The sequence below is a fragment of the Anser brachyrhynchus genome (assembly GCF_964034855.1).
Source record: "Anser brachyrhynchus genome assembly, contig: SCAFFOLD_227, whole genome shotgun sequence".
Lineage (NCBI taxonomy): Eukaryota > Metazoa > Chordata > Aves > Anseriformes > Anatidae > Anser > Anser brachyrhynchus.
In genome coordinates this window covers 123,863-151,363 of record NW_027663574.1, presented here as the reverse complement: position 1 = coordinate 151,363, position 27,501 = coordinate 123,863, and the positions used below count along the sequence as shown (strand labels likewise).

Genomic DNA, 27,501 nt, shown 5'->3' with positions numbered 1-27,501 from the left:
AGTGTTGTTATTTGAATCATGGGTGAAGCTAGGGAGAGGATTTGAACCTCTGGGGAAAGGGCTTAAGCCTTCTGCACTTGCCGGGCTCTGCCACTCTAGCTGGTCCTTTTCTAGGATTGAAAGTGGTGGGGGAAGGCCCTCTTCACGGTTTAGTTGGTTTCACTGCTTAGAGCGGGGGGGGGCGTGCTTGTGGTATTGGCCCCACTTTCCCGGTCCTTTCGTACTGGGGAGAGTGTGTCATAGATAGAAACCGACCTGGATTGCTCCGGTCTGAACTCAGATCACGTAGGACTGTTAATCGTTGAACAAACGAACCCTTAATAGCGGCTGCACCATTAGGATGTCCTGATCCAACATCGAGGTCGTAAACCCCCCTGTCGATATGGGCTCTTGAGGGGGATTGCGCTGTTATCCCTGGGGTAGCTTGGTCCATTAATCAATTATATTGGGTCTGGTCACTGTTAGCACTTTGAGGGGTAGCTCTAGGTAAAGAGGTATGGTCTTGTTTTTGGAGGATTTGTTCTCCTCCAAGGTCGCCCCAACCGAAAAATATCGACCAGGCTCTGCGATGGTAGTGGCCCCAGTGGGGTTGATTGAGGATTCGCGGTGGTCGTTGATTTTTAAGTTCCACAGGGTCTTCTCGTCTTATGTTCACATCCCCGCTTTTGCACGGGGAGATCAATTTCACTGATTATCTGTGAGAGACAGTTAAGACCTCGTTTAGCCATTCATACAAGTCTCGATTTATGGGACAATTGATTGCGCTATCTTTGCACGGTTAGGATACCGCGGCCGTTAAACCTAAGTCACCGGGCAGGCATCACCTTCAATACTTGTTTAATTTGCTGAAGGCTATGTTTTTGGTAAACAGTCGGGCCTTATTAATTTGCCGAGTTCCTTTCACAGATTTTAATCGCTCTTATAGGCGCTCCTGAGTCGGGTTAACAGGGTTAGTTAATACGTGGTCTTGTAGGGGTTTTTGTATCTGTCTAGGTCTGTTAATAATGTTTCTATGTAAGCTTGCGCCGTTAGAGGGGTGTGGCCCTGTACATGAGGGGCCTAGGATGATTCCTAGGATTGTTATGAGGATGGCAGCGGTTTTGGTGATAAGGGGTATGGTTATTGGGGGGGTTTTGGTTGGTGTGATGAAAGAGGTAATGATTATTCCTGCTGTAATGCTGCCTAGGGCGAGTCGGGTTAGGGGGGCGGTGATTAGTGGGTTGTTTTCGTTTATTGATACTATTGGGGGGATTCGGGTTTGTCCAGCTTGGACTAGGATGGTTATGCGGATGCTGTAGGTTGCGGTGAATGCTGTGGCTATAAGGGTTAGGAGTAGGGCTCAAGTATTTAGGTATGATGTGTTTAAGCTTTCGATGATGAGGTCTTTTGAGTAGAATCCGGCTAGGAATGGGGTTCCTATCAGCGCCAGGTTTCCGATGGTTAGGCAGGAAGTAGTGACTGGGAGTATTTTCTGTAGGCCTCCTATCTTTCGGATATCTTGTTCTCCGTTTAGGTTGTGGATGATAGACCCTGAGCATAGGAATAGTATGGCTTTAAAGAAGGCATGGGTTGAGATGTGTAGGAAGGCTAGTTGTGGGAGGTTTAGTCCGATAGTGACTATTATTAGTCCTAGTTGGCTGGATGTTGAGAAAGCAATGATTTTTTTGATGTCATTTTGGGTTAGGGCGCATGTGGCAGCGAATAGGGTTGATAGAGCACCTAGGCATAGGCAGGCAGTTAGGGCTGTCTGGTTGGTGGCTAGCAGGGGGTGCATGCGGATGAGCAGGAAGATTCCGGCTACTACTATGGTACTGGAGTGCAGTAGGGCTGATACTGGGGTGGGGCCTTCTATTGCTGCGGGCAGTCATGGGTGGAGTCCAAATTGGGCGGATTTTCCTGCGGCTGCGAGGATTAATCCTATGAGGGGGAGGATTGGGGTTTGGTGGGGGTGTACGGCTTGTTGGATCTCTCAGGTGTTGAATGTTGAAGCTAGTCATGCTATGCTCAGGATCAGTCCGATGTCTCCGATTCGGTTGTAGATTACGGCTCGTAGGGCGGCGGTGTTGGCATCTGCTCGGCCTTGTCATCAGCCGATGAGAAGGAAGGACATGATTCGTACTCCTTCCCAGCCTACGAATAGGAGGAATATGTTGTTTGCGGTTGTTAGGAGGAGTATGGCGACTAGGAATGTCAGTAGGTAGGTGAAAAATTTTGTTACATATGGCTCTGAGGCCATGTATCATATGGCGAATTGTAGGATTGATCATGTTACAAATAGGGCGATTGGAAGAAATGTTATTGAGTATTGGTCTATTTTTAGGCTCAGGGGGATTTTAAAGTTTATAATGAATTTTCACTCCCAGTGGCAGGTGACAGATTCTACTCCCGAGTAGATGAATGCGGTTGTAGGGGCTAGGCTAATTAGGAATGCGGTTTTAACAGCGCGGGTGGTGGCTTGTGGGGTGTTTTTAAAGTTTTTAAATAGAAATGGCAGGATGATTGGGGTTAGGAGGATTGTCAGCGTGAGTAGTGTGAGGGAGTTGATTAGTAGTGTGGGGTTCACTATTTTTACTTGGATTTGCACCAAGATGGGTGGTTCCTAAGACCAGTGGATTGCTGTTATCCTTTAAAAGTAAGGGGGCTGAGGTTTTAGGCTCAGATGTAAGAGTTAGCAGCTCTTGTTGGTTAAACCCTCCCCTCGGCAGGTAAGAAGGTTTGAACTTCTATTCTTAGAATCACAGTCTAATGTTTGGTTTAAACTATACTTGCATGAGGGGATTCCGGAGATCAGTTCGGGTTTGAGGATTAGGAGGAATATTGGGATAATGTGGAGTGTTATGAGCAGGTGTTCTCGCGTGGTTGAGTTTTGCATAGATGTGATGTGGGAGGGGATTGAGCCTCGTGGGGTCATTAGTAGTATGAATAAGGTGTAGGAGGCGGTTAGTAGGGTTGCGATTCCTGTTAGGATGATCGTGAAGGCAGATCAGTTGAATAAGGTGATTATAATGGTTAGCTCTGCTATGAGGTTTGTTGTTGGGGGTAAGGCTATGTTTGTTAGATTGGCCAGCAATCATCAGGTAGCTATGAGTGGTAGGAGAGGTTGTAGGCCTCGTGTGAGTAGTAGAATTCGGCTGTGCGTACGTTCATAGTTTGTGTTGGCTAGGCAGAATAGTATGGAGGAAGTTAGTCCATGGGAAATTATTAGGATCATTGCCCCTGAGAATGATCAGTGGGTTTGGATTATTCCTGCGGCGATAACTAGGCCTATGTGGCTAACGGATGAATAAGCGATTAGTGATTTTAGGTCTGTCTGTCGTAGGCAGATTGAGCTAGTCATTAGGGCGCCTCATAGGGCCAGGGTTAGGAAGGGGTAGTGCAGGAGGTTGGACAGTGGGCCCATAAATAGAGTGACTCGTATAATTCCGTATCCTCCTAGCTTTAGTAGTAGGGCGGCGAGGAGTATTGAGCCTGCGATGGGTGCTTCTACGTGGGCTTTTGGCAGTCAGAGGTGTAGGCCGTATAGTGGGGCTTTTACTATGAATGCTATGAGCAGTGCTAGACCTGATAGTATTCCTGTCCATGAGGTGGATAGGGTTGGGTGGGTTAGTTGTAGGGTTGGCAGGTGCAGGGTGCCAATTTTCACGTATAGGTGTATGATTGTGATTAGCAGGGGTAGAGAGCTTACTGGCGTGTAGAATAGCAGGTAGATGCCAGCGCTTAGGCGTTCTGGTTGGTTCCCCCATCGGGTGATTAAGATTAGGGTGGGAATGAGGGTTGCTTCAAATGAGATGTAAAATAGTGCTAGTTCTGTGGTGGAAAAGGCTAGTAGGATGAATGGCTGGACTGCGACTAAGGTTGAGATAAAGATTCGTTTGCGTTGTAGGGGTTCTTGTTGCAGGTGGTTTTGGCTTGCTATGATTATGAGTGGGAGTAGTCAGCAGGATAGTACTAGGAGGGGGGATGAGATTTGGTCAATTCCTGTTCAGTTGGATAAAAATTTGTAGGGGTAGTAGGTTGGGATTAATCACTGTAGGCTTAGGGCAGCGATTAGGAGGCTGTATAAGGTGGTGTTAGTCCATAGAAATTTTGGTGGAGACAGCAGGGCTGTTGGAAGAAGTATGATTGTGGGTAGGATGATTTTTAGCATTGCAGGAGGTTTAGGTTGTGTAGATGGTCGGAGCCATGTGTGCGGGTGGAGGCTACTAGGATGGCCAGGCCTGTGCCCGCCTCACACGCTGAGAAGGTTAGCATGAGAATTGGTACCATGGTGAATGAGGAGACTTGGTTTTCGATGGATCATATTGATAGGCCTACGAATATCGATAATATTATGCTTTCAAGGCATAGTAGGGCGGATACTAGGTGGGTTCGGTGGAAGGCTAGTCCTAGTCCGCTGAAAATGAAGGCTGAGTAGAAGCTTAAATGTAGGGGCGACATAAGAAAGTTACAGGGTTGGCTGTAATCTGCTGGGTCGAAACCAGCTATCTTTTTGGTTAGACTAACTTTCTGTTATTCTGCTCATTCTAGGCCCCCTTGAATTCACTCGTAGGCCAGTCCGAGTGTTAGGAGAAGGAGGATCACTACAGTTCAGGTGAGGGTCATTAGGGGGGATTGGAGTTGGACGGCTCATGGCAGGGGGAGTAGGAGGGCGATTTCTAGGTCGAATAGGACGAACAGGATGGCTACTGAGGAAGAATCGGACTGAGAATGGTAATCGAGCAGATCCAAGTGGGTCGAATCCACATTCGTACGGTGAGAGTTTCTCTGAGTCGGGGTTTATTTGGGCGAGTCAGAAGTTTAATGCGGTTAGGGCGGCGCTTAGGATTGATGATAGGGCGAATATGAACATGAGTGCGTTCATTGCTCTCCTCTGGGTTTATACCAGATTCTAGAGATTGGAAGTCAATTGTAATTAATATACTAGAAGAGCAAGATCCTCATCAGTAGATGGTTATGTAGAGGAATAGTCAGATGACGTCTACGAAGTGTCAGTATCAGGCTGCTGCCTCGAATCCGAAGTGGTGGTCTGATGTAAAGTGGAACTTGATCAGTCGGAAGAGGCAGACGGTCAGGAAGGAGGATCCGATGATTACGTGGAGTCCGTGGAATCCAGTGGCAACGAAGAAGGTAGATCCGTAGACGCTATCGGCGATTGAGAATGGGGCTTCGTGGTATTCTATTGCTTGTAGGGCTGTGAAGTAGAATCCCAGGAGGATCGTTAGGGTTAGGGCGTGGATGGCGTGTTTTCGGTTTCCTTCTGTGATGCTGTGATGGGCTCACGTTACGGTAACGCCTGAGGCTAGTAGGATGGCTGTGTTTAGTAGGGGGACTTCTATCGGGTTGAGTGGTTTAATTCCTGTTGGGGGTCATTGGCCTCCTAGTTCTGGGGTTGGGGCCAGGCTCGAGTGGAAGAACGCTCAGAAGAACCCTAAGAAGAAGAATGCTTCGGATGTGATGAAAAGGATTATGCCGTATCGTAGGCCTTTTTGGACTGTGGGAGTGTGATGGCCTTGGAAGGTGCTTTCTCGTACAATGTCTCGTCATCATTGGAGTATTACTAGGAGTATTGAGATGAGGCCTAGGGTTAGTAGTATGGATGAGTTGTAGTGGAATCACATGATTAATCCTGAGGTTGTGAGTAGGGCGGCGGCTGCCCCGAAGATTGGTCAAGGGCTTGGGTCAACTATGTGGTATGAGTGTGCTTGGTGTGCCATTAGATGTTTTCTTGTAAGTATAGGCTTAGAAGGAGCACGAAGACGTAGGCCTGGATTATGGCTACTGCTACTTCTAGGATGGTTAGGAGTAGTAGGATGATTATTGTTAGGATGGATACTGCAGGAAGGGTGGGTATTAATGCAATGGAGGCTGTAGAGATGAGTTGGATGAGTAAGTGTCCTGCTGTAAGGTTGGCTGTAAGGCGGACTCCGAGGGCTAGGGGGCGGATTAGTAGGCTGGTTGTTTCGATCAGGATTAGTGCGGGGATTAGGGGTGTAGGGGTACCTTCGGGTAATAGGTGGGCTAAAGAGGCTGATGGTTGGTTTCGTAGGCCTGTTAGTAGTGTGGCGAGCCATAGTGGGAAGGCTAGGGCTATGTTCATAGATAGTTGGGTGGTTGGGGTGAATGTATATGGAAGGAGGCCTAGAAGGTTGATTATAAGAAGTATGATTATTAGGGATGTAAATATTATGGCTCATTTGTGGCCATTTTTGTTGAGTGGGACTATTAGTTGTTTTGTGATTAGGTGAAGGAGTCATGTTTGGATAGTAGAAAGGCGGTTGTTGATTCATCGGTTGTTTGGGGACGGGAATAGTAGGGCTGGGAAGAGTAGGGATAGTAGGATTAAGGGGATGCCGAATAGATTGGGGCTGGAAAATTGGTCAAAGAAGCTTAGGTTCATGGTCAGGATCATGGTGTGGGTTTGGTAGTGAGGGAGGTCTTATTTGATGGGGGGTTGGTTGTGGTGAAGGCTAGTAGTTTTGGTTGGATGAGGAGTGCTAGGGTTAATCAGGTTATAATTATGATTGAAAATCATGGTGCGGGGTTAAGCTGTGGCATATCATTAAGGAGGGGGAAGTCCCTCTTTGGCTAGCTTAAAAGGCAAGTGCTGTTGCATAGCTTCTTAATGATTAGGATGATGATAGAAGGGACGATCAGGCCTCGAAATGTGGGAGTGGGGTTGATTCTACTACAATGGGTATGTAGCTGTGATTAGCCCCGCAAATTTCTGAGCATTGTCCGTAAAAAATCCCAGGCCGGGTGGTAATGAATGAAGTTTGGTTTAGTCGGCCTGGGATTGCGTCTGTTTTAACTCCGAGCGTTGGGACTGCTCAGGAGTGGAGTACGTCTCCTGCAGTAATGATCACGCGGATGGGGGATTCTATTGGGATAACTACGCGGTGGTCAACTTCTAGCAGTCGGAAGTGGCCGTTGGGTAAGTCTGGGGTGGGCACTATGTAGGAGTCGAATGATAGGTCTTTGAAGTCTGTGTATTCGTAGCTTCAGTATCATTGGTGGCCGATGGCTTTTAGGGTGAGGTCTGGTTCATCGATTTTGTCCATTATGTAGAGGATTTGTAGGGATGGGAGGGCGAGGAGTACCAGGACGATAGCAGGTAGGATTGTCCAGATCAGCTCTACTTCTTGGGCGTCTACAGCATTGGACGAGAGTTTTTCTGTTAGTATGTGGGCTAAAAGGTAGAGAACTAGGCTGCAGATAGCTAGGGCAACGATTAGGGCGTGGTCGTGGAATTCAACGAGTTCTTCTATGATGGGTGATGAGGCGTCTTGGAATCCTAGTTGGGAGTGGTTGGCCACATGAGATGTACAGGATTTTTACCTGTGATTTAGTCTTGACAAGGCTATGTAATTGGTTTACTAACGTCTCATAAGAAAGAAGCATGAGCGGTTAATGCAGTTGGCTTGAAACCAGCATGTGAGGGTTCGATTCCTTCCTTTCTTGTACTTGGACGAAGGCCGGTTCCTCGAAAGTATGGTATGGGGGAGGGCAGCCGTGGATTCATTCAACGTTTGTGGTAGTTAGTTCTGGTTGTAGGACTTTTCGTTTGGCCGGAAAGGCTTCTCAGATGATGAATATTAGTATGATTACGGCTACTATTGAGATTAGGGAGCCGATGGAGGAAATGGTGTTTCATAGTGTGTAGGCGTCGGGATAGTCCGAGTATCGTCGGGGTATTCCTGCTAGGCCTAGGAAGTGCTGGGGGAAGAACGTTAGGTTTACTCCTGTAAATATTACCCCGAAGTGGGCTTTTGCTCATGTTTGGTGTAGGGTAAACCCAGTGAGTAGTGGGAATCAGTGAGTAAATCCTGCTAGAATGGCAAAGACGGCGCCTATGGATAGGACGTAGTGGAAGTGGGCAACTACGTAGTACGTGTCGTGCAGGGCGATGTCTAGGGAAGAGTTTGCAAGAACGATTCCTGTTAATCCTCCGATGGTAAATAGGAAGATAAATCCTAGAGCTCATAGTATTGGGGGGGTCTCATTTGATTGTTCCTCCGTGCAGGGTGGCTAGTCAGCTAAATACTTTGATTCCGGTAGGGATGGCAATGATTATAGTGGCTGATGTAAAGTAGGCTCGGGTATCAACGTCTATTCCTACTGTAAACATGTGGTGAGCTCAGACGATGAATCCTAGGAAGCCGATGGATAGTATGGCTCAGACTATTCCCATGTAGCCGAAGGGCTCCTTTTTGCCTGAGTAGTACGTGACTACGTGTGAGATGATTCCAAACCCCGGTAGGATCAGAATATAGACTTCTGGGTGTCCGAAGAATCAGAATAGGTGTTGGTACAGGATTGGGTCTCCTCCTCCAGCGGGGTCGAAGAATGTGGTGTTTAGGTTTCGATCAGTTAGTAATATTGTAATACCGGCGGCGAGTACGGGGAGTGATAGAAGGAGTAGGATGGCGGTAATTAGTACGGATCAGACAAATAGTGGGGTTTGGTATTGTGAGAGTGCGGGGGGTTTTATGTTGATGGCTGTGGTGATAAAGTTGATGGCCCCAAGGATGGAGGAGATACCGGCTAAGTGGAGTGAGAAGATAGCCAGGTCTACTGAAGCTCCGGCGTGGGCAAGGTTACCTGCTAGGGGAGGGTAGACAGTTCAGCCTGTGCCGGCGCCAGCTTCTACAGTGGATGAGGCTAGTAGGAGGAGGAATGATGGGGGGAGGAGTCAAAAGCTTATGTTGTTTATTCGCGGGAATGCTATGTCGGGGGCACCGATTATGAGGGGGACTAATCAGTTGCCGAATCCTCCGATCATGATGGGTATGACTATAAAGAAGCTTATTACAAAGGCGTGAGCGGTAACGATTACATTGTAAATTTGGTTGTCGCCTAGGAGAGTTCCTGGTTGTCCTAGTTCTGCGCGGATTAATAGGCTGAGTGCGGTGCCGACTATTCCTGCTCATGCCCCGAAGATGAGGTACAGGGTGCCAATATCCTTATGGTTAGTGGAAAATAGTCATCGGTTGATGAAGGTGACGGGTAAGATGGCTGAGTGTTGAAGCGTTAGGCTGTAGTCCTTTTTACAGAGGTTTAATTCCTCTTCTTATCGGCTCTGTAGTGAAATTCATGTTGAGTTGCAAGCTCATCGATGCGCACTAGGGTGCGTCAGGGTCTTTGTAGGCAGAAGCCAATTGGTTTAGGCATTTAGCTGTTAACTAGAGTTTTGTGGGATCGAAGCCCATCTGTCTAGGGAGGCTTTAGCTTAATTAAAGCGTCTGACTTGCATTCAGAAGATACAGGTTAATATTCTGTAAGTCTTAATGTGCAGAAACTAAGAGGGTTTAACTCTTATTTAAGGCTTTGAAGGCCTTCGGTTTGGGGTGTTATCCTAAGTTTCTAGACAATGGCATGTATTATTGGGGACAGGGGAAGTAAGAGGATTGATAGTGAGGCAAGGACCGCAGTAGGTGTGCTTGGGGCTTTGCTAGTGTATCATTGTTTTATGTGGTTAGAGGAGTTGGGGGGAAGGGTAATTGTTGAGTGGTATGCGAGGCGTAGGTAGAAGAAGAGGCTGAGCAGTGATAGCATGGCAATTGCCATGGCTGCTGGTGTTATTTCCTGTTTAGTTAGTTCTTGGATGATAAGTCACTTTGGTATAAAGCCTGTTAATGGGGGGAGGCCTGCTAGGGATAAAAGTACTAGTATTAGGGTGGCGTTTAGCACTGGGGTTTTTGTTCATGAGGTTGTGATCATGGATAGGTTAAGGGCTTTGATTTTGTTAAGGGCTAGGAATACGGCTGATGTTATGATTGTGTATAGGTAGAAGGTAAGTAAGGCCAATTTGGGGCTGTAAACTAGGATGATGGCGATTCAGCCTAAGTGGGAGATGGACGAGAAGGCTAGGATTTTGCGTGTTTGTGTTTGGTTCAGTCCTATTCAGCCTCCTAGTGCTGTTGAGGCTAGGGCCATGGCGGTGAGTAGAGCTGGGTCGAGGGATTTGGATGTTAGTAGGAGCAGGGTTAGTGGGGGGAATTTTATGAGGGTCGAGAGTAGCAGGGCTGTTATTAGTGGCGATCCTTGTAGTACTTCTGGGAATCAGAAGTGAAATGGCACTAGGCCCAGTTTAATAGCGATTGCTGCTGTCAGTAGTAGACAGGAGGTTGGGTGGTTTATTTGTGTGATGTCTCATTGGCCGGTGACTCAGGCATTGGTTATGCTAGAGAATAGGACCAGGGCGGAAGCAGCTGCTTGGGTTAGGAAGTATTTCCTTGCGGCTTCTACTGCTCGTGGGTGGTGGGATTTGGCAATTAGGGGAATGATGGCTAGTGCGTTGATCTCCAGTCCTGTCCAGGCCAGAACTCAGTGGTTGCTGGAAATTGTGATTGTGGTGCCCAAGATGAGGCTGAAGGTTATGATTGGGGTCGCGTAAGGGTTCATTAGTAGAGGAGGGGGTTAAACCATCATTTTTGGGGTATGGGCCCGATAGCTTGATTAGCTGACTCTACTAGAAAATAATATAAGGGAAGTATGGAGAATTTTGATTTCTCTTGTGTGGGTTCAATTCCTACTTTTCTAAGGTCAACAGGAAATGAGAGGGCTGTTATACCTCTATGTTCACTTTATCATAGTGACCCTTTGTAGTTCAGGCACATTTCCTTATGTAAGGAGGTAGGCCTGCATAGCAGATAGGTATGCTGATGTGTCAGAGGCACAGAGCTAGTGTGAGGGGTAGGAAGTTTTTTCATAGTAGGTGCATTAGTTGGTCATATCGGAATCGTGGGTATGAAGCTCGGACCCATAAGAAACCAGAAGATAGTAGGAGGACTTTTGTGGCTAGGATGACGGGGAATAGTTCTGTGGGTGGCCCTAGGGCGCTTGGGTTTAGGAATATGATGGCTGTAAGTGTATTTATTAGCATAATGTTCGCATATTCAGCTAGGAAGAATAAGGCGAAGGGTCCTGCGGCGTATTCAACGTTAAACCCTGAGACTAGCTCAGATTCACCCTCTGTGAGGTCAAAAGGAGCTCGGTTTGTCTCTGCTAGGGTGGATACGTATCATATTATTGCTAGGGGTCATGAGGAGAAAATGAAGTATAGAGGCTCCTGTGCGATGGCAAAGGAGCTGAGTGTGTAGCTTCCGCTTAGTATGATTATTGATAGCAGGATTATGGCCAGTGTCACTTCGTATGAAATGGTCTGTGCTACTGCCCGTAGGGCTCCGATTAGTGCGTATTTTGAGTTCGAGGCTCAGCCTGATCATAGGACTGAGTAGACGGCTAGGCTTGACATGGCTATTAGGAAGAGAACTCCGAGGTTTAGATCTGCTAGGGGAAATGGGAGTGGTAGTGGTGCTCAAGTGGTGAGGGCTAGGACAAGGGCTAGTATTGGTATCAGAATGAATAGAAGTGGGGAAGAGGTAGAGGGTCGGATGGGCTCTTTGGTAAATAGTTTCAGTCCGTCCGCAAATGGTTGAAGTAGGCCAAAAGGTCCGACAACGTTAGGGCCTTTGCGGGATTGTATGTAGCTTAGGATTTTCCGTTCTACTAGGGTTAGGAAGGCTACGGCAATCAGGATTGGGATGATGTATAGGAGGGATATAACGAGGCAGCTTAGTGTTGTTATTTGAATCATGGGTGAAGCTAGGGAGAGGATTTGAACCTCTGGGGAAAGGGCTTAAGCCTTCTGCACTTGCCGGGCTCTGCCACTCTAGCTGGTCCTTTTCTAGGATTGAAAGTGGTGGGGGAAGGCCCTCTTCACGGTTTAGTTGGTTTCACTGCTTAGAGCGGGGGGGGGCGTGCTTGTGGTATTGGCCCCACTTTCCCGGTCCTTTCGTACTGGGGAGAGTGTGTCATAGATAGAAACCGACCTGGATTGCTCCGGTCTGAACTCAGATCACGTAGGACTGTTAATCGTTGAACAAACGAACCCTTAATAGCGGCTGCACCATTAGGATGTCCTGATCCAACATCGAGGTCGTAAACCCCCCTGTCGATATGGGCTCTTGAGGGGGATTGCGCTGTTATCCCTGGGGTAGCTTGGTCCATTAATCAATTATATTGGGTCTGGTCACTGTTAGCACTTTGAGGGGTAGCTCTAGGTAAAGAGGTATGGTCTTGTTTTTGGAGGATTTGTTCTCCTCCAAGGTCGCCCCAACCGAAAAATATCGACCAGGCTCTGCGATGGTAGTGGCCCCAGTGGGGTTGATTGAGGATTCGCGGTGGTCGTTGATTTTTAAGTTCCACAGGGTCTTCTCGTCTTATGTTCACATCCCCGCTTTTGCACGGGGAGATCAATTTCACTGATTATCTGTGAGAGACAGTTAAGACCTCGTTTAGCCATTCATACAAGTCTCGATTTATGGGACAATTGATTGCGCTATCTTTGCACGGTTAGGATACCGCGGCCGTTAAACCTAAGTCACCGGGCAGGCATCACCTTCAATACTTGTTTAATTTGCTGAAGGCTATGTTTTTGGTAAACAGTCGGGCCTTATTAATTTGCCGAGTTCCTTTCACAGATTTTAATCGCTCTTATAGGCGCTCCTGAGTCGGGTTAACAGGGTTAGTTAATACGTGGTCTTGTAGGGGTTTTTGTATCTGTCTAGGTCTGTTAATAATGTTTCTATGTAAGCTTGCGCCGTTAGAGGGGTGTGGCCCTGTACATGAGGGGCCTAGGATGATTCCTAGGATTGTTATGAGGATGGCAGCGGTTTTGGTGATAAGGGGTATGGTTATTGGGGGGGTTTTGGTTGGTGTGATGAAAGAGGTAATGATTATTCCTGCTGTAATGCTGCCTAGGGCGAGTCGGGTTAGGGGGGCGGTGATTAGTGGGTTGTTTTCGTTTATTGATACTATTGGGGGGATTCGGGTTTGTCCAGCTTGGACTAGGATGGTTATGCGGATGCTGTAGGTTGCGGTGAATGCTGTGGCTATAAGGGTTAGGAGTAGGGCTCAAGTATTTAGGTATGATGTGTTTAAGCTTTCGATGATGAGGTCTTTTGAGTAGAATCCGGCTAGGAATGGGGTTCCTATCAGCGCCAGGTTTCCGATGGTTAGGCAGGAAGTAGTGACTGGGAGTATTTTCTGTAGGCCTCCTATCTTTCGGATATCTTGTTCTCCGTTTAGGTTGTGGATGATAGACCCTGAGCATAGGAATAGTATGGCTTTAAAGAAGGCATGGGTTGAGATGTGTAGGAAGGCTAGTTGTGGGAGGTTTAGTCCGATAGTGACTATTATTAGTCCTAGTTGGCTGGATGTTGAGAAAGCAATGATTTTTTTGATGTCATTTTGGGTTAGGGCGCATGTGGCAGCGAATAGGGTTGATAGAGCACCTAGGCATAGGCAGGCAGTTAGGGCTGTCTGGTTGGTGGCTAGCAGGGGGTGCATGCGGATGAGCAGGAAGATTCCGGCTACTACTATGGTACTGGAGTGCAGTAGGGCTGATACTGGGGTGGGGCCTTCTATTGCTGCGGGCAGTCATGGGTGGAGTCCAAATTGGGCGGATTTTCCTGCGGCTGCGAGGATTAATCCTATGAGGGGGAGGATTGGGGTTTGGTGGGGGTGTACGGCTTGTTGGATCTCTCAGGTGTTGAATGTTGAAGCTAGTCATGCTATGCTCAGGATCAGTCCGATGTCTCCGATTCGGTTGTAGATTACGGCTCGTAGGGCGGCGGTGTTGGCATCTGCTCGGCCTTGTCATCAGCCGATGAGAAGGAAGGACATGATTCGTACTCCTTCCCAGCCTACGAATAGGAGGAATATGTTGTTTGCGGTTGTTAGGAGGAGTATGGCGACTAGGAATGTCAGTAGGTAGGTGAAAAATTTTGTTACGTATGGCTCTGAGGCCATGTATCATATGGCGAATTGTAGGATTGATCATGTTACAAATAGGGCGATTGGAAGAAATGTTATTGAGTATTGGTCTATTTTTAGGCTCAGGGGGATTTTAAAGTTTATAATGAATTTTCACTCCCAGTGGCAGGTGACAGATTCTACTCCCGAGTAGATGAATGCGGTTGTAGGGGCTAGGCTAATTAGGAATGCGGTTTTAACAGCGCGGGTGGTGGCTTGTGGGGTGTTTTTAAAGTTTTTAAATAGAAATGGCAGGATGATTGGGGTTAGGAGGATTGTCAGCGTGAGTAGTGTGAGGGAGTTGATTAGTAGTGTGGGGTTCACTATTTTTACTTGGATTTGCACCAAGATGGGTGGTTCCTAAGACCAGTGGATTGCTGTTATCCTTTAAAAGTAAGGGGGCTGAGGTTTTAGGCTCAGATGTAAGAGTTAGCAGCTCTTGTTGGTTAAACCCTCCCCTCGGCAGGTAAGAAGGTTTGAACTTCTATTCTTAGAATCACAGTCTAATGTTTGGTTTAAACTATACTTGCATGAGGGGATTCCGGAGATCAGTTCGGGTTTGAGGATTAGGAGGAATATTGGGATAATGTGGAGTGTTATGAGCAGGTGTTCTCGCGTGGTTGAGTTTTGCATAGATGTGATGTGGGAGGGGATTGAGCCTCGTGGGGTCATTAGTAGTATGAATAAGGTGTAGGAGGCGGTTAGTAGGGTTGCGATTCCTGTTAGGATGATCGTGAAGGCAGATCAGTTGAATAAGGTGATTATAATGGTTAGCTCTGCTATGAGGTTTGTTGTTGGGGGTAAGGCTATGTTTGTTAGATTGGCCAGCAATCATCAGGTAGCTATGAGTGGTAGGAGAGGTTGTAGGCCTCGTGTGAGTAGTAGAATTCGGCTGTGCGTACGTTCATAGTTTGTGTTGGCTAGGCAGAATAGTATGGAGGAAGTTAGTCCATGGGAAATTATTAGGATCATTGCCCCTGAGAATGATCAGTGGGTTTGGATTATTCCTGCGGCGATAACTAGGCCTATGTGGCTAACGGATGAATAAGCGATTAGTGATTTTAGGTCTGTCTGTCGTAGGCAGATTGAGCTAGTCATTAGGGCGCCTCATAGGGCCAGGGTTAGGAAGGGGTAGTGCAGGAGGTTGGACAGTGGGCCCATAAATAGAGTGACTCGTATAATTCCGTATCCTCCTAGCTTTAGTAGTAGGGCGGCGAGGAGTATTGAGCCTGCGATGGGTGCTTCTACGTGGGCTTTTGGCAGTCAGAGGTGTAGGCCGTATAGTGGGGCTTTTACTATGAATGCTATGAGCAGTGCTAGACCTGATAGTATTCCTGTCCATGAGGTGGATAGGGTTGGGTGGGTTAGTTGTAGGGTTGGCAGGTGCAGGGTGCCAATTTTCACGTATAGGTGTATGATTGTGATTAGCAGGGGTAGAGAGCTTACTGGCGTGTAGAATAGCAGGTAGATGCCAGCGCTTAGGCGTTCTGGTTGGTTCCCCCATCGGGTGATTAAGATTAGGGTGGGAATGAGGGTTGCTTCAAATGAGATGTAAAATAGTGCTAGTTCTGTGGTGGAAAAGGCTAGTAGGATGAATGGCTGGACTGCGACTAAGGTTGAGATAAAGATTCGTTTGCGTTGTAGGGGTTCTTGTTGCAGGTGGTTTTGGCTTGCTATGATTATGAGTGGGAGTAGTCAGCAGGATAGTACTAGGAGGGGGGATGAGATTTGGTCAATTCCTGTTCAGTTGGATAAAAATTTGTAGGGGTAGTAGGTTGGGATTAATCACTGTAGGCTTAGGGCAGCGATTAGGAGGCTGTATAAGGTGGTGTTAGTCCATAGAAATTTTGGTGGAGACAGCAGGGCTGTTGGAAGAAGTATGATTGTGGGTAGGATGATTTTTAGCATTGCAGGAGGTTTAGGTTGTGTAGATGGTCGGAGCCATGTGTGCGGGTGGAGGCTACTAGGATGGCCAGGCCTGTGCCCGCCTCACACGCTGAGAAGGTTAGCATGAGAATTGGTACCATGGTGAATGAGGAGACTTGGTTTTCGATGGATCATATTGATAGGCCTACGAATATCGATAATATTATGCTTTCAAGGCATAGTAGGGCGGATACTAGGTGGGTTCGGTGGAAGGCTAGTCCTAGTCCGCTGAAAATGAAGGCTGAGTAGAAGCTTAAATGTAGGGGCGACATAAGAAAGTTACAGGGTTGGCTGTAATCTGCTGGGTCGAAACCAGCTATCTTTTTGGTTAGACTAACTTTCTGTTATTCTGCTCATTCTAGGCCCCCTTGAATTCACTCGTAGGCCAGTCCGAGTGTTAGGAGAAGGAGGATCACTACAGTTCAGGTGAGGGTCATTAGGGGGGATTGGAGTTGGACGGCTCATGGCAGGGGGAGTAGGAGGGCGATTTCTAGGTCGAATAGGACGAACAGGATGGCTACTGAGGAAGAATCGGACTGAGAATGGTAATCGAGCAGATCCAAGTGGGTCGAATCCACATTCGTACGGTGAGAGTTTCTCTGAGTCGGGGTTTATTTGGGCGAGTCAGAAGTTTAATGCGGTTAGGGCGGCGCTTAGGATTGATGATAGGGCGAATATGAACATGAGTGCGTTCATTGCTCTCCTCTGGGTTTATACCAGATTCTAGAGATTGGAAGTCAATTGTAATTAATATACTAGAAGAGCAAGATCCTCATCAGTAGATGGTTATGTAGAGGAATAGTCAGATGACGTCTACGAAGTGTCAGTATCAGGCTGCTGCCTCGAATCCGAAGTGGTGGTCTGATGTAAAGTGGAACTTGATCAGTCGGAAGAGGCAGACGGTCAGGAAGGAGGATCCGATGATTACGTGGAGTCCGTGGAATCCAGTGGCAACGAAGAAGGTAGATCCGTAGACGCTATCGGCGATTGAGAATGGGGCTTCGTGGTATTCTATTGCTTGTAGGGCTGTGAAGTAGAATCCCAGGAGGATCGTTAGGGTTAGGGCGTGGATGGCGTGTTTTCGGTTTCCTTCTGTGATGCTGTGATGGGCTCACGTTACGGTAACGCCTGAGGCTAGTAGGATGGCTGTGTTTAGTAGGGGGACTTCTATCGGGTTGAGTGGTTTAATTCCTGTTGGGGGTCATTGGCCTCCTAGTTCTGGGGTTGGGGCCAGGCTCGAGTGGAAGAACGCTCAGAAGAACCCTAAGAAGAAGAATGCTTCGGATGTGATGAAAAGGATTATGCCGTATCGTAGGCCTTTTTGGACTGTGGGAGTGTGATGGCCTTGGAAGGTGCTTTCTCGTACAATGTCTCGTCATCATTGGAGTATTACTAGGAGTATTGAGATGAGGCCTAGGGTTAGTAATATGGATGAGTTGTAGTGGAATCACATGATTAATCCTGAGGTTGTGAGTAGGGCGGCGGCTGCCCCGAAGATTGGTCAAGGGCTTGGGTCAACTATGTGGTATGAGTGTGCTTGGTGTGCCATTAGATGTTTTCTTGTAAGTATAGGCTTAGAAGGAGCACGAAGACGTAGGCCTGGATTATGGCTACTGCTACTTCTAGGATGGTTAGGAGTAGTAGGATGATTATTGTTAGGATGGATACTGCAGGAAGGGTGGGTATTAATGCAATGGAGGCTGTAGAGATGAGTTGGATGAGTAAGTGTCCTGCTGTAAGGTTGGCTGTAAGGCGGACTCCGAGGGCTAGGGGGCGGATTAGTAGGCTGGTTGTTTCGATCAGGATTAGTGCGGGGATTAGGGGTGTAGGGGTACCTTCGGGTAATAGGTGGGCTAAAGAGGCTGATGGTTGGTTTCGTAGGCCTGTTAGTAGTGTGGCGAGCCATAGTGGGAAGGCTAGGGCTATGTTCATAGATAGTTGGGTGGTTGGGGTGAATGTATATGGAAGGAGGCCTAGAAGGTTGATTATAAGAAGTATGATTATTAGGGATGTAAATATTATGGCTCATTTGTGGCCATTTTTGTTGAGTGGGACTATTAGTTGTTTTGTGATTAGGTGAAGGAGTCATGTTTGGATAGTAGAAAGGCGGTTGTTGATTCATCGGTTGTTTGGGGACGGGAATAGTAGGGCTGGGAAGAGTAGGGATAGTAGGATTAAGGGGATGCCGAATAGATTGGGGCTGGAAAATTGGTCAAAGAAGCTTAGGTTCATGGTCAGGATCATGGTGTGGGTTTGGTAGTGAGGGAGGTCTTATTTGATGGGGGGTTGGTTGTGGTGAAGGCTAGTAGTTTTGGTTGGATGAGGAGTGCTAGGGTTAATCAGGTTATAATTATGATTGAAAATCATGGTGCGGGGTTAAGCTGTGGCATATCATTAAGGAGGGGGAAGTCCCTCTTTGGCTAGCTTAAAAGGCAAGTGCTGTTGCATAGCTTCTTAATGATTAGGATGATGATAGAAGGGACGATCAGGCCTCGAAATGTGGGAGTGGGGTTGATTCTACTACAATGGGTATGTAGCTGTGATTAGCCCCGCAAATTTCTGAGCATTGTCCGTAAAAAATCCCAGGCCGGGTGGTAATGAATGAAGTTTGGTTTAGTCGGCCTGGGATTGCGTCTGTTTTAACTCCGAGCGTTGGGACTGCTCAGGAGTGGAGTACGTCTCCTGCAGTAATGATCACGCGGATGGGGGATTCTATTGGGATAACTACGCGGTGGTCAACTTCTAGCAGTCGGAAGTGGCCGTTGGGTAAGTCTGGGGTGGGCACTATGTAGGAGTCGAAGGATAGGTCTTTGAAGTCTGTGTATTCGTAGCTTCAGTATCATTGGTGGCCGATGGCTTTTAGGGTGAGGTCTGGTTCATCGATTTTGTCCATTATGTAGAGGATTTGTAGGGATGGGAGGGCGAGGAGTACCAGGACGATAGCAGGTAGGATTGTCCAGATCAGCTCTACTTCTTGGGCGTCTACAGCATTGGACGAGAGTTTTTCTGTTAGTATGTGGGCTAAAAGGTAGAGAACTAGGCTGCAGATAGCTAGGGCAACGATTAGGGCGTGGTCGTGGAATTCAACGAGTTCTTCTATGATGGGTGATGAGGCGTCTTGGAATCCTAGTTGGGAGTGGTTGGCCACATGAGATGTACAGGATTTTTACCTGTGATTTAGTCTTGACAAGGCTATGTAATTGGTTTACTAACGTCTCATAAGAAAGAAGCATGAGCGGTTAATGCAGTTGGCTTGAAACCAGCATGTGAGGGTTCGATTCCTTCCTTTCTTGTACTTGGACGAAGGCCGGTTCCTCGAAAGTATGGTATGGGGGAGGGCAGCCGTGGATTCATTCAACGTTTGTGGTAGTTAGTTCTGGTTGTAGGACTTTTCGTTTGGCCGGAAAGGCTTCTCAGATGATGAATATTAGTATGATTACGGCTACTATTGAGATTAGGGAGCCGATGGAGGAAATGGTGTTTCATAGTGTGTAGGCGTCGGGATAGTCCGAGTATCGTCGGGGTATTCCTGCTAGGCCTAGGAAGTGCTGGGGGAAGAACGTTAGGTTTACTCCTGTAAATATTACCCCGAAGTGGGCTTTTGCTCATGTTTGGTGTAGGGTAAACCCAGTGAGTAGTGGGAATCAGTGAGTAAATCCTGCTAGAATGGCAAAGACGGCGCCTATGGATAGGACGTAGTGGAAGTGGGCAACTACGTAGTACGTGTCGTGCAGGGCGATGTCTAGGGAAGAGTTTGCAAGAACGATTCCTGTTAATCCTCCGATGGTAAATAGGAAGATAAATCCTAGAGCTCATAGTATTGGGGGGGTCTCATTTGATTGTTCCTCCGTGCAGGGTGGCTAGTCAGCTAAATACTTTGATTCCGGTAGGGATGGCAATGATTATAGTGGCTGATGTAAAGTAGGCTCGGGTATCAACGTCTATTCCTACTGTAAACATGTGGTGAGCTCAGACGATGAATCCTAGGAAGCCGATGGATAGTATGGCTCAGACTATTCCCATGTAGCCGAAGGGCTCCTTTTTGCCTGAGTAGTACGTGACTACGTGTGAGATGATTCCAAACCCCGGTAGGATCAGAATATAGACTTCTGGGTGTCCGAAGAATCAGAATAGGTGTTGGTACAGGATTGGGTCTCCTCCTCCAGCGGGGTCGAAGAATGTGGTGTTTAGGTTTCGATCAGTTAGTAATATTGTAATACCGGCGGCGAGTACGGGGAGTGATAGAAGGAGTAGGATGGCGGTAATTAGTACGGATCAGACAAATAGTGGGGTTTGGTATTGTGAGAGTGCGGGGGGTTTTATGTTGATGGCTGTGGTGATAAAGTTGATGGCCCCAAGGATGGAGGAGATACCGGCTAAGTGGAGTGAGAAGATAGCCAGGTCTACTGAAGCTCCGGCGTGGGCAAGGTTACCTGCTAGGGGAGGGTAGACAGTTCAGCCTGTGCCGGCGCCAGCTTCTACAGTGGATGAGGCTAGTAGGAGGAGGAATGATGGGGGGAGGAGTCAAAAGCTTATGTTGTTTATTCGCGGGAATGCTATGTCGGGGGCACCGATTATGAGGGGGACTAATCAGTTGCCGAATCCTCCGATCATGATGGGTATGACTATAAAGAAGCTTATTACAAAGGCGTGAGCGGTAACGATTACATTGTAAATTTGGTCGTCGCCTAGGAGAGTTCCTGGTTGTCCTAGTTCTGCGCGGATTAATAGGCTGAGTGCGGTGCCGACTATTCCTGCTCATGCCCCGAAGATGAGGTACAGGGTGCCAATATCCTTATGGTTAGTGGAAAATAGTCATCGGTTGATGAAGGTGACGGGTAAGATGGCTGAGTGTTGAAGCGTTAGGCTGTAGTCCTTTTTACAGAGGTTTAATTCCTCTTCTTATCGGCTCTGTAGTGAAATTCATGTTGAGTTGCAAGCTCATCGATGCGCACTAGGGTGCGTCAGGGTCTTTGTAGGCAGAAGCCAATTGGTTTAGGCATTTAGCTGTTAACTAGAGTTTTGTGGGATCGAAGCCCATCTGTCTAGGGAGGCTTTAGCTTAATTAAAGCGTCTGACTTGCATTCAGAAGATACAGGTTAATATTCTGTAAGTCTTAATGTGCAGAAACTAAGAGGGTTTAACTCTTATTTAAGGCTTTGAAGGCCTTCGGTTTGGGGTGTTATCCTAAGTTTCTAGACAATGGCATGTATTATTGGGGACAGGGGAAGTAAGAGGATTGATAGTGAGGCAAGGACCGCAGTAGGTGTGCTTGGGGCTTTGCTAGTGTATCATTGTTTTATGTGGTTAGAGGAGTTGGGGGGAAGGGTAATTGTTGAGTGGTATGCGAGGCGTAGGTAGAAGAAGAGGCTGAGCAGTGATAGCATGGCAATTGCCATGGCTGCTGGTGTTATTTCCTGTTTAGTTAGTTCTTGGATGATAAGTCACTTTGGTATAAAGCCTGTTAATGGGGGGAGGCCTGCTAGGGATAAAAGTACTAGTATTAGGGTGGCGTTTAGCACTGGGGTTTTTGTTCATGAGGTTGTGATCATGGATAGGTTAAGGGCTTTGATTTTGTTAAGGGCTAGGAATACGGCTGATGTTATGATTGTGTATAGGTAGAAGGTAAGTAAGGCCAATTTGGGGCTGTAAACTAGGATGATGGTGATTCAGCCTAAGTGGGAGATGGACGAGAAGGCTAGGATTTTGCGTGTTTGTGTTTGGTTCAGTCCTATTCAGCCTCCTAGTGCTGTTGAGGCTAGGGCCATGGCGGTGAGTAGAGCTGGGTCGAGGGATTTGGATGTTAGTAGGAGCAGGGTTAGTGGGGGGAATTTTATGAGGGTCGAGAGTAGCAGGGCTGTTATTAGTGGCGATCCTTGTAGTACTTCTGGGAATCAGAAGTGAAATGGCACTAGGCCCAGTTTAATAGCGATTGCTGCTGTCAGTAGTAGACAGGAGGTTGGGTGGTTTATTTGTGTGATGTCTCATTGGCCGGTGACTCAGGCATTGGTTATGCTAGAGAATAGGACCAGGGCGGAAGCAGCTGCTTGGGTTAGGAAGTATTTCGTTGCGGCTTCTACTGCTCGTGGGTGGTGGGATTTGGCAATTAGGGGAATGATGGCTAGTGTGTTGATCTCCAGTCCTGTCCAGGCCAGAACTCAGTGGTTGCTGGAAATTGTGATTGTGGTGCCCAAGATGAGGCTGAAGGTTATGATTGGGGTCGCGTAAGGGTTCATTAGTAGAGGAGGGGGTTAAACCATCATTTTTGGGGTATGGGCCCGATAGCTTGATTAGCTGACTCTACTAGAAAATAATATAAGGGAAGTATGGAGAATTTTGATTTCTCTTGTGTGGGTTCAATTCCTACTTTTCTAAGGTCAACAGGAAATGAGAGGGCTGTTATACCTCTATGTTCACTTTATCATAGTGACCCTTTGTAGTTCAGGCACATTTCCTTATGTAAGGAGGTAGGCCTGCATAGCAGATAGGTATGCTGATGTGTCAGAGGCACAGAGCTAGTGTGAGGGGTAGGAAGTTTTTTCATAGTAGGTGCATTAGTTGGTCATATCGGAATCGTGGGTCAGGCCTACGTCTTCGTGCTCCTTCTAAGCCTATACTTACAAGAAAACATCTAATGGCACACCAAGCACACTCATACCACATAGTTGACCCAAGCCCTTGACCAATCTTCGGGGCAGCCGCCGCCCTACTCACAACCTCAGGATTAATCATGTGATTCCACTACAACTCATCCATACTACTAACCCTAGGCCTCATCTCAATACTCCTAGTAATACTCCAATGATGACGAGACATTGTACGAGAAAGCACCTTCCAAGGCCATCACACTCCCACAGTCCAAAAAGGCCTACGATACGGCATAATCCTTTTCATCACATCCGAAGCATTCTTCTTCTTAGGGTTCTTCTGAGCGTTCTTCCACTCGAGCCTGGCCCCAACCCCAGAACTAGGAGGCCAACGACCCCCAACAGGAATTAAACCACTCAACCCGATAGAAGTCCCCCTACTAAACACAGCCATCCTACTAGCCTCAGGCGTTACCGTAACGTGAGCCCATCACAGCATCACAGAAGGAAACCGAAAACACGCCATCCACGCCCTAACCCTAACGATCCTCCTGGGATTCTACTTCACAGCCCTACAAGCAATAGAATACCACGAAGCCCCATTCTCAATCGCCGATAGCGTCTACGGATCTACCTTCTTCGTTGCCACTGGATTCCACGGACTCCACGTAATCATCGGATCCTCCTTCCTGACCGTCTGCCTCTTCCGACTGATCAAGTTCCACTTTACATCAGACCACCACTTCGGATTCGAGGCAGCAGCCTGATACTGACACTTCGTAGACGTCATCTGACTATTCCTCTACATAACCATCTACTGATGAGGATCTTGCTCTTCTAGTATATTAATTACAATTGACTTCCAATCTCTAGAATCTGGTATAAACCCAGAGGAGAGCAATGAACGCACTCATGTTCATATTCGCCCTATCATCAATCCTAAGCGCCGCCCTAACCGCATTAAACTTCTGACTCGCCCAAATAAACCCCGACTCAGAGAAACTCTCACCGTACGAATGTGGATTCGACCCACTTGGATCTGCTCGATTACCATTCTCAGTCCGATTCTTTCTCAGTAGCCATCCTGTTCGTCCTATTCGACCTAGAAATCGCCCTCCTACTCCCCCTGCCATGAGCCGTCCAACTCCAATCCCCCCTAATGACCCTCACCTGAACTGTAGTGATCCTCCTTCTCCTAACACTCGGACTGGCCTACGAGTGAATTCAAGGGGGCCTAGAATGAGCAGAATAACAGAAAGTTAGTCTAACCAAAAAGATAGCTGGTTTCGACCCAGCAGATTACAGCCAACCCTGTAACTTTCTTATGTCGCCCCTACATTTAAGCTTCTACTCAGCCTTCATTTTCAGCGGACTAGGACTAGCCTTCCACCGAACCCACCTAGTATCCGCCCTACTATGCCTTGAAAGCATAATATTATCGATATTCGTAGGCCTATCAATATGATCCATCGAAAACCAAGTCTCCTCATTCACCATGGTACCAATTCTCATGCTAACCTTCTCAGCGTGTGAGGCGGGCACAGGCCTGGCCATCCTAGTAGCCTCCACCCGCACACATGGCTCCGACCATCTACACAACCTAAACCTCCTGCAATGCTAAAAATCATCCTACCCACAATCATACTTCTTCCAACAGCCCTGCTGTCTCCACCAAAATTTCTATGGACTAACACCACCTTATACAGCCTCCTAATCGCTGCCCTAAGCCTACAGTGATTAATCCCAACCTACTACCCCTACAAATTTTTATCCAACTGAACAGGAATTGACCAAATCTCATCCCCCCTCCTAGTACTATCCTGCTGACTACTCCCACTCATAATCATAGCAAGCCAAAACCACCTGCAACAAGAACCCCTACAACGCAAACGAATCTTTATCTCAACCTTAGTCGCAGTCCAGCCATTCATCCTACTAGCCTTTTCCACCACAGAACTAGCACTATTTTACATCTCATTTGAAGCAACCCTCATTCCCACCCTAATCTTAATCACCCGATGGGGGAACCAACCAGAACGCCTAAGCGCTGGCATCTACCTGCTATTCTACACGCCAGTAAGCTCTCTACCCCTGCTAATCACAATCATACACCTATACGTGAAAATTGGCACCCTGCACCTGCCAACCCTACAACTAACCCACCCAACCCTATCCACCTCATGGACAGGAATACTATCAGGTCTAGCACTGCTCATAGCATTCATAGTAAAAGCCCCACTATACGGCCTACACCTCTGACTGCCAAAAGCCCACGTAGAAGCACCCATCGCAGGCTCAATACTCCTCGCCGCCCTACTACTAAAGCTAGGAGGATACGGAATTATACGAGTCACTCTATTTATGGGCCCACTGTCCAACCTCCTGCACTACCCCTTCCTAACCCTGGCCCTATGAGGCGCCCTAATGACTAGCTCAATCTGCCTACGACAGACAGACCTAAAATCACTAATCGCTTATTCATCCGTTAGCCACATAGGCCTAGTTATCGCCGCAGGAATAATCCAAACCCACTGATCATTCTCAGGGGCAATGATCCTAATAATTTCCCATGGACTAACTTCCTCCATACTATTCTGCCTAGCCAACACAAACTATGAACGTACGCACAGCCGAATTCTACTACTCACACGAGGCCTACAACCTCTCCTACCACTCATAGCTACCTGATGATTGCTGGCCAATCTAACAAACATAGCCTTACCCCCAACAACAAACCTCATAGCAGAGCTAACCATTATAATCACCTTATTCAACTGATCTGCCTTCACGATCATCCTAACAGGAATCGCAACCCTACTAACCGCCTCCTACACCTTATTCATACTACTAATGACCCAACGAGGCTCAATCCCCTCCCACATCACATCTATGCAAAACTCAACCACGCGAGAACACCTGCTCATAACACTCCACATTATCCCAATATTCCTCCTAATCCTCAAACCCGAACTGATCTCCGGAATCCCCTCATGCAAGTATAGTTTAAACCAAACATTAGACTGTGATTCTAAGAATAGAAGTTCAAACCTTCTTACCTGCCGAGGGGAGGGTTTAACCAACAAGAGCTGCTAACTCTTACATCTGAGCCTAAAACCTCAGCCCCCTTACTTTTAAAGGATAACAGCAATCCACTGGTCTTAGGAACCACCCATCTTGGTGCAAATCCAAGTAAAAATAGTGAACCCCACACTACTAATCAACTCCCTCACACTACTCACGCTGACAATCCTCCTAACCCCAATCATCCTGCCATTTCTATTTAAAAACTTTAAAAACACCCCACAAGCCACCACCCGCGCTGTTAAAACCGCATTCCTAATTAGCCTAGCCCCTACAACCGCATTCATCTACTCGGGAGTAGAATCTGTCACCTGCCACTGGGAGTGAAAATTCATTATAAACTTTAAAATCCCCCTGAGCCTAAAAATAGACCAATACTCAATAACATTTCTTCCAATCGCCCTATTTGTAACATGATCAATCCTACAATTCGCCATATGATACATGGCCTCAGAGCCATACGTAACAAAATTTTTCACCTACCTACTGACATTCCTAGTCGCCATACTCCTCCTAACAACCGCAAACAACATATTCCTCCTATTCGTAGGCTGGGAAGGAGTACGAATCATGTCCTTCCTTCTCATCGGCTGATGACAAGGCCGAGCAGATGCCAACACCGCCGCCCTACGAGCCGTAATCTACAACCGAATCGGAGACATCGGACTGATCCTGAGCATAGCATGACTAGCTTCAACATTCAACACCTGAGAGATCCAACAAGCCGTACACCCCCACCAAACCCCAATCCTCCCCCTCATAGGATTAATCCTCGCAGCCGCAGGAAAATCCGCCCAATTTGGACTCCACCCATGACTGCCCGCAGCAATAGAAGGCCCCACCCCAGTATCAGCCCTACTGCACTCCAGTACCATAGTAGTAGCCGGAATCTTCCTGCTCATCCGCATGCACCCCCTGCTAGCCACCAACCAGACAGCCCTAACTGCCTGCCTATGCCTAGGTGCTCTATCAACCCTATTCGCTGCCACATGCGCCCTAACCCAAAATGACATCAAAAAAATCATTGCTTTCTCAACATCCAGCCAACTAGGACTAATAATAGTCACTATCGGACTAAACCTCCCACAACTAGCCTTCCTACACATCTCAACCCATGCCTTCTTTAAAGCCATACTATTCCTATGCTCAGGGTCTATCATCCACAACCTAAACGGAGAACAAGATATCCGAAAGATAGGAGGCCTACAGAAAATACTCCCAGTCACTACTTCCTGCCTAACCATCGGAAACCTGGCGCTGATAGGAACCCCATTCCTAGCCGGATTCTACTCAAAAGACCTCATCATCGAAAGCTTAAACACATCATACCTAAATACTTGAGCCCTACTCCTAACCCTTATAGCCACAGCATTCACCGCAACCTACAGCATCCGCATAACCATCCTAGTCCAAGCTGGACAAACCCGAATCCCCCCAATAGTATCAATAAACGAAAACAACCCACTAATCACCGCCCCCCTAACCCGACTCGCCCTAGGCAGCATTACAGCAGGAATAATCATTACCTCTTTCATCACACCAACCAAAACCCCCCCAATAACCATACCCCTTATCACCAAAACCGCTGCCATCCTCATAACAATCCTAGGAATCATCCTAGGCCCCTCATGTACAGGGCCACACCCCTCTAACGGCGCAAGCTTACATAGAAACATTATTAACAGACCTAGACAGATACAAAAACCCCTACAAGACCACGTATTAACTAACCCTGTTAACCCGACTCAGGAGCGCCTATAAGAGCGATTAAAATCTGTGAAAGGAACTCGGCAAATTAATAAGGCCCGACTGTTTACCAAAAACATAGCCTTCAGCAAATTAAACAAGTATTGAAGGTGATGCCTGCCCGGTGACTTAGGTTTAACGGCCGCGGTATCCTAACCGTGCAAAGATAGCGCAATCAATTGTCCCATAAATCGAGACTTGTATGAATGGCTAAACGAGGTCTTAACTGTCTCTCACAGATAATCAGTGAAATTGATCTCCCCGTGCAAAAGCGGGGATGTGAACATAAGACGAGAAGACCCTGTGGAACTTAAAAATCAACGACCACCGCGAATCCTCAATCAAC

General features: G+C 47.4%; 1 long non-coding RNA gene across 2 annotated transcripts in view; it reads left to right on the top strand.

Annotated features, from left to right (window-relative positions):
• Positions 1-27,501, top strand: part of LOC308187226 — a 67,524-nt gene that overhangs the window by 24,014 nt on the left and 16,009 nt on the right. For both annotated transcript variants that reach the window (XR_013944537.1, XR_013944538.1), the window contains 2 exons: positions 2,813-2,906; positions 14,389-14,482. This is a non-coding gene — a long non-coding RNA (uncharacterized lncRNA). The remainder of the gene's footprint in view (positions 1-2,812; positions 2,907-14,388; positions 14,483-27,501) is intronic.